Here is a 6,112-nt window from a genome sequence, read left to right on the forward strand (position 1 = left end):
AAAGGCCCAGCAATCTCTTCCCTGGCCTCCCAGAGAATCCTAGGATAAATCCCATCAGGCCCCGGGGACTTATCTATTTTCAGCCTGTCCAGAATTGCCAACACCTCTTCCCTACGTACCTCAATGCCATCTATTCTAATAGCCTGGGTCTCAGCATTCTCTTCTACAACATTATCTTTTTCCTGAGTGAATACTGACGAAAAATATTCATTTAGAATCTCGCCTATCTATTCAGACTCAACACACAACTTCCCATCCCTGACCTTGACTGGCCCTAATATTATTTCTAAAATAGCATTAAAAATATCGATGACGTCACATCGAAAATAACTTACAATTACCCTTTAAACAATACTGACCAATACAGTGAATACAAGACCTTGAACTGCTATTTTTATTCCCACTAAATCAGCAAGAAATAAACCCCCTCAGCTCGAAAGCTGCTGGAACAACCATTGACTCTCAGGAATAATTACTTTACAGAGATGTTTCTTTGAGAAAGAGCGATCTCTTGACCCTGCTTTAAGATAAGATCTGACCCCTGTCAGACCCATGCAGAAACTCTGGCTGTATCAATCCAGAAGATTTTTTGCAGCTTTTCTCAGCTCCCCATTGTTCTCAGACAAGTTGCACGGCTTTAAAGACTGTTAATCTGGTTTAACTGAAGAGCAGGGAGAGCAACACTGTTTGACCTGTATTCACAACTTCATTCAAAAAATCAACTGACCTGCTTTCTACAGAATTCCTGTTGCATTGGTTCCACCCAGTAATGACTTCACCTTGCCATACTGAAATCTAATTAACTCCACAGGGATTTCCCTTCATCCCAACCACCTGCATTAGCTCAAGCTTTTTACCATGCTTTAATTGCACCACTGGTTCATAAAACACCCTTGCCATTCAAACTAGGGTTTCTTTGTGAAACGTGACTGCAGCAGTCACACACACATCAGCCCAGGTGTTTAACCTTGACTGCACCAAATACCCAGAGTAATATATTTTCAAATCTACATTAATCCCAGACAGGAGTCACTTATTGGGGAGTCAATTGTAATCTGGGTGGGGTGGGGGAGGAAGATGGCGGCTGAGTCTCTATGTGAACGCAGGCACTGCAGAGAGGGATGGTGGTCCCCCAGTGGGGGCGGTGAGTGAGACTCTGAGCCTGAAGAGGAAACAGCCAGCGTGAAGGGAAAACACAGACCACCAGACAATGACAGACAGAGTACTGATGCCTCCCCCTCCCCTCTCAGTATAGGGTTAGGGGTTGGTGTATTCTGCAACCTGGAGTGTTAAATACATCTCTGCCACAAGAGGAACGTGGAACTCCTGGATTGTGGTGAAGGCACACCTGGTTTCTTCATGTCCCTTCAGCCAAGGTCAACCTGCCACCTTAACCCAGTCCGGCCAACGCGTGACTCCATGCTCCGCAGCGACCCGATTGGTTGCAAGCCGCCCTGGCCTCCCCCTCAGATTGTCAGGGAGGTGGAAGGTGAGGTTATCGAGAGTGGGAGGAGCACATGGACATCTGGTGACTCCAATGTAAACAGTGTGAAGAGCCGAGGCCCCAGGCTGGTCCAGTGCCAGCCGTCTCCACCCCCGCCCGGTGCCCCCCATCCCCACTCCAGCCATGCCCTGTGGAGGGACTGGCCCCTGGGGACGCAGAGGGACTGAGATCAGCCAATGATCTCATTGAATGGTGGGACAGGCTCGAGGGGCTGAATGGCCTCCTCCGGTTCCTATGATCGTATGACCCTCAACCCTTGACCCCCTGACTCTGATGCGTGACGGGGCAAACACTGGATATTAAACCTCTCGATGCCCTCTGTCAGCCAATGAACCCGCTCTCCCTCATGTACAAATACCAATTGAAAGGATCGATAAGGGGAGTGTGGGGCACAGAATCTTCTCAGATCGAAAGACCTGCATGCCCATCACCAAGAATGTCTGCCTGAGGACCCGCGCTGACCCAGTTGGTTGAGCCACTGACGACATAGACACCAGTTGTGGGCAGAGCCAAGGGGGAGAGGGGCCAATCCAGGGAGGGGTTTACAGCCACCTGATACTGTCCACTCCCGATCTACCTGTCGCTGACGTACCCCTCCGGGGCACTGGCTGTACCAAACTCCAGGAATCTTTATTGTCACAAGTAGGCTCACATCAACACTGAATAGAGTTACTGTGAAAACCCCCGAGTGAAAATGAAATGAAATGAAAATCGCTTATTGTCACATGTAGGCTTCAAATGTAGTTACTGTGAAAAGCCCCTAGTCGCCACATTCCGGCGCCTGTCCGGGGAGGCTGGTACAGGAATAGAACCGTGCTGCTGGCCTGCTTTAAAAGCCAGCGATTTAGCCCAGTGTGCTAAACCAGTCGCCCCATTCCGGCGCCTGCTCGGGTCCACAGAGGGAGAATTCAGAATGTCCAATTCACCCAACAAGCCCGTCTTTCGGGACTTGTGGGAGGAAACCGGAGCGAAACCCACTCCGGCACGGGGAGAACGTGCAGACTCTGCACAGACAGTGACCCAAGCCGGGAATCGAACCCGGGACCCAGGAGCTGTGAGGCAGCAGTGCTAACCACTGGGCTACCGCGCTGCCCAGATGCAGCAATATCGAAAACAGAATAACTACGTCAACCTTACAACTGTAACAAGAGAGACAGGGAGCAGGGAGAGAGAGACAGAGGGATAGGGTGTGAGAAATGGAGAGATTGCAAAAATGAGACAGAGAGGGGGGAGGGGAAGGTAAAATAAGTTGTGCTTTTACATATCCCCCATAAACATTGCCCCCATAACACCGGGGAGAGCTCCCCCGACTCTTCACCCAATCGTGGCCGAGGGACCAGGTGATACAGGTTTGACATCATTGACAAAAGAGGCGCCATTGGCTAAATGGTCTGTTGTATGATTCTTATATGAAACAGCAAAACATTTTTGCAAAACCTTTCCAGCTCAGTTATTATTCAGACTTATCCCTCCATTTATTAATGAGAAACCGATTTGATTCCAGTTAATGTCGAACACGTCCATTCGACCTGTCCAAGGTGGAGCCTACCCGCGTCGTGTGTGTGTGATTATTAACCATAGCAGGCTCGACGTGTTGATATAAAGGGCTCCTGTGCCCCAGCTATCTCACTGTGACCGGGAGGAGATCAGTGGAGAACGATGAAAGGACTGTTTTTGCTGCTGGGGTTGCTGGTGCTGATACAGCCCAGAGCTGTCAATGGATACGTTGGTGATTCAGACCCGTCAAGTTCGTATCTCTTTCAGTATACAATGTAGAAAAATTCAGATGGGCATGAGGTTGTGCCCAAGGTGGGGCCAGCTCTCAGCGCGTGTGTATGTGCATGAGTAACTACAGAAAGCTTGCGCGATTCATGTAAAAACATATGTGCTCGCAGTCCTGGTGCCCATATCCCTCAGTTAGAACCCTCCTGGATCACTGTGTACTGTCCTGGCTTCAATACCATGGGTTTCACAACACTGGGATCACTGTGCACAGTTCTGGTCTCCATATCACTCGTTTAGTCCACACTGGGAGCACTGTGCACAGTTCTGGTCTCCATATCCCTCAGTTAGATCACACTGGGAGCACTGAGCACAGTTTTGGTCTCCATATCCCTTGGTTAGACCACACTGGGAGCTACTGTGCATAGTCCTGGTCTCCATATCCCTCAGTTAGACCACACTGGGAGCACTGTGCACAGTTCTGGTCTCCATATCCCTCGGTTAGACCACACTGGGAGCACTGTGCACCGTTCTGGTCTCCATATCCCTCGGTTAGACCACACTGGGAGCACTGTGCACAGTTCTGGTCTCCACTTCCCTCGGTTAGTCCACACTGGGAGCACTGTGCACAGTTCTGGTCTCCATATCCCTCGGTTAGACCACACTGGGAGCACTGTGCACAGTTCTGGTCTCCATATCCCTCGGTTAGACCACACTGGGAGCACTGTGCACAGTGCTGGTCACCATATCCCTTGGTTAGACCACACCGGGAGCACTGTGCACTGTTGGGGCTGGATTCTCTGCTTCCCGACGGCGAAATCGCGTTCAGTGATGGGGCAGAGAATCCGTTTTGGTGCCGAAATCGGAAGCAGCGGCGGTTTTTAACTTGCCCCCCCCCCCCCCGAAAGTTGGCGTACTCCAGTGCCGAGTATTCACGCCTCAGGCCATTGCCTGACCGGCCGAATTCCCGTCGGCGTGGGACTCCTGTGGTCTCACCGTCCAGGATCCTTGCATGGCGGATGCAGACTCAGTCTGGGACCACCACAGTTGGGGGAGGGCCGATCGGCGGGTCATGGCAGCTTCATTTGGGGCTGGGGGCATTATGGGCGGGCGATCTGGGGCGCGGGAGCGGCCGATGCGGGGTACTATTTTCCTGGTCCAGGCCTCTGACCCGGAAGTGCGGGGGGGGGTGGGTACCGGCAGCTCGAGCTGCGAGCTCTACAGCAGCTGCCTTATAGCCCCCAGCAAAACGGGGGATCTGTGGCCTTTTGATGCCAGTTTTTCTGGCGTATAGTTTTCACAACAAGGGGGGGGGGGGGGGAATGGACAATCCAGCCCGAGAGTGTCCGTATCGCTAGGTTCGTCCACACTTGGGGCACGGTGTGCAGTTCTCGTCTCCACGTCCCTCAGTTAGTCTACACTTGGGGCATAGCCCGGAACGCAGTTGGGTGCACGGCTGGCATTCTCCAAAATCCCGGCCAAGTGTTGACGCCAGCATCAAAACCAGCGCGAACGACGTCGGCGTCAACGGGCCTCCAGGCCCAGTCATTCTCCCCTTCCTCGGGGGGCGTAGAACGGAGCCGGAGTGCTGTCTGCTGCTCTGGCACCGAAAGACTGCGCGCCACGTCCCGGCGCGGGGCCGCACGTCACGGCCGATTCAGTTCCAGCCCGCGGGCAACATGACAGAGCCCTACGGGGGCTTGGCGCAGAGGAACATAGGGGGCCTGCGATATAGGTTGCCGCTGGTCGCTGTGGTGCAGCCCCCCCCCCTTCCCCCCCCCCCCGAGTCGGCTCTCCCTGCACCCCCACCTGGATGGCCCCCGCAGCCAGAATGCCGAGGTCCCGCCAGGCAGGACCATATGTAAATGTCACCGGCGGTACTCGGCTGGCACTTTGCCCGCTTTCCACGGCCCCTGACCGGCGACTGCGCCGGCGCGATTGGCGGCGATTCTCCGGGCGCCGGCCCGGGGTCAGAGAATCTTGGCCCATGGGCTTCTGAAAGGATGACATCAATGATTTTTTTCCATTCTACTTCCCAGATCCTATAATCTGCTTCGCCGTTGGAGGAACCTGCCGAATGGAACCCTGTCACAAAATGGAGTACAGGTTGCCGAATCCTTGTCGCTTTTATATGAAGTGCTGTGGATCTGAGACACATCTCGAGAAATAATGTGACCCACTGTGGTATCCAGCGATTACTCTCAATTATACTCACGGTAATCTCTGTTATTCAGGCTAAGTTGCCGTCTGTAGATCCAATTACCCCTGACCCCCTGCTTTATGAATCATGTGAATAAAACTGGCTTCATCATTCACCACCTCTTGTCCGCTTCTGACTTCTCACACAGATCGGGATGTTAGTCTATCAACGGTCATGGAGTTAGAGAGAGAGAGGGTTTGAGAGAGCAGAAGAGTAAGAGAGTGGGATGAACTAGAGGAAGGGGACTACGAGAGGGAGTGTGAGTGCGAGATGGAGAGAAGGGAAAACTAACGAGAGGTGGAGTGACAGAGAGAAAGCGAGACTTCGAGAAAGGGGGGGAGAGAGAGAATGGGCTAAATAGGGAAAGATGAGAGAATAGAGTGAGGGACAATTAGGGAGAGGGACAGTCGCCCAGAGAGAGATAGTGAGGGAGGGAGAGTTAGAGAGAGTGGGACAGTAGGAGAGGGTGTGTTAGTGAGAGGGGGAGACATAGATTGAGGGGGAGAGTAAGCGAGAGACAGTTAGAGATGAGGAGTGATAGAGGGAGGGTTAGACAGAGTGGTAAATTAGAGAGAGAAGGAGAGTTGGAGAGAGTGAAAGAGGGGGAGAATTGGAGGAAGAGTTAGAGAGGGGGAAAGTTGGAGAAATCAGATGAAAACAATAATTGCTTATTGTCACAAGTAGGC

General features: G+C 52.5%; 1 long non-coding RNA gene across 1 annotated transcript; it reads left to right on the forward strand.

The window, feature by feature from the left end:
* The first annotated feature begins 3,092 nt into the window (after window positions 1–3,092).
* On the forward strand, window positions 3,093–5,541 carry LOC140395866 (uncharacterized). Its single transcript, XR_011936343.1, has 2 exons — window positions 3,093–3,251; window positions 5,266–5,541. It is a non-coding gene; the product is annotated as an uncharacterized lncRNA (long non-coding RNA).
* The last annotated feature ends 571 nt before the right edge of the window (window positions 5,542–6,112 follow it).

The sequence above is a fragment of the Scyliorhinus torazame genome, chromosome 19, assembly GCF_047496885.1.
Source record: "Scyliorhinus torazame isolate Kashiwa2021f chromosome 19, sScyTor2.1, whole genome shotgun sequence".
Taxonomy (NCBI): domain Eukaryota; kingdom Metazoa; phylum Chordata; class Chondrichthyes; order Carcharhiniformes; family Scyliorhinidae; genus Scyliorhinus; species Scyliorhinus torazame.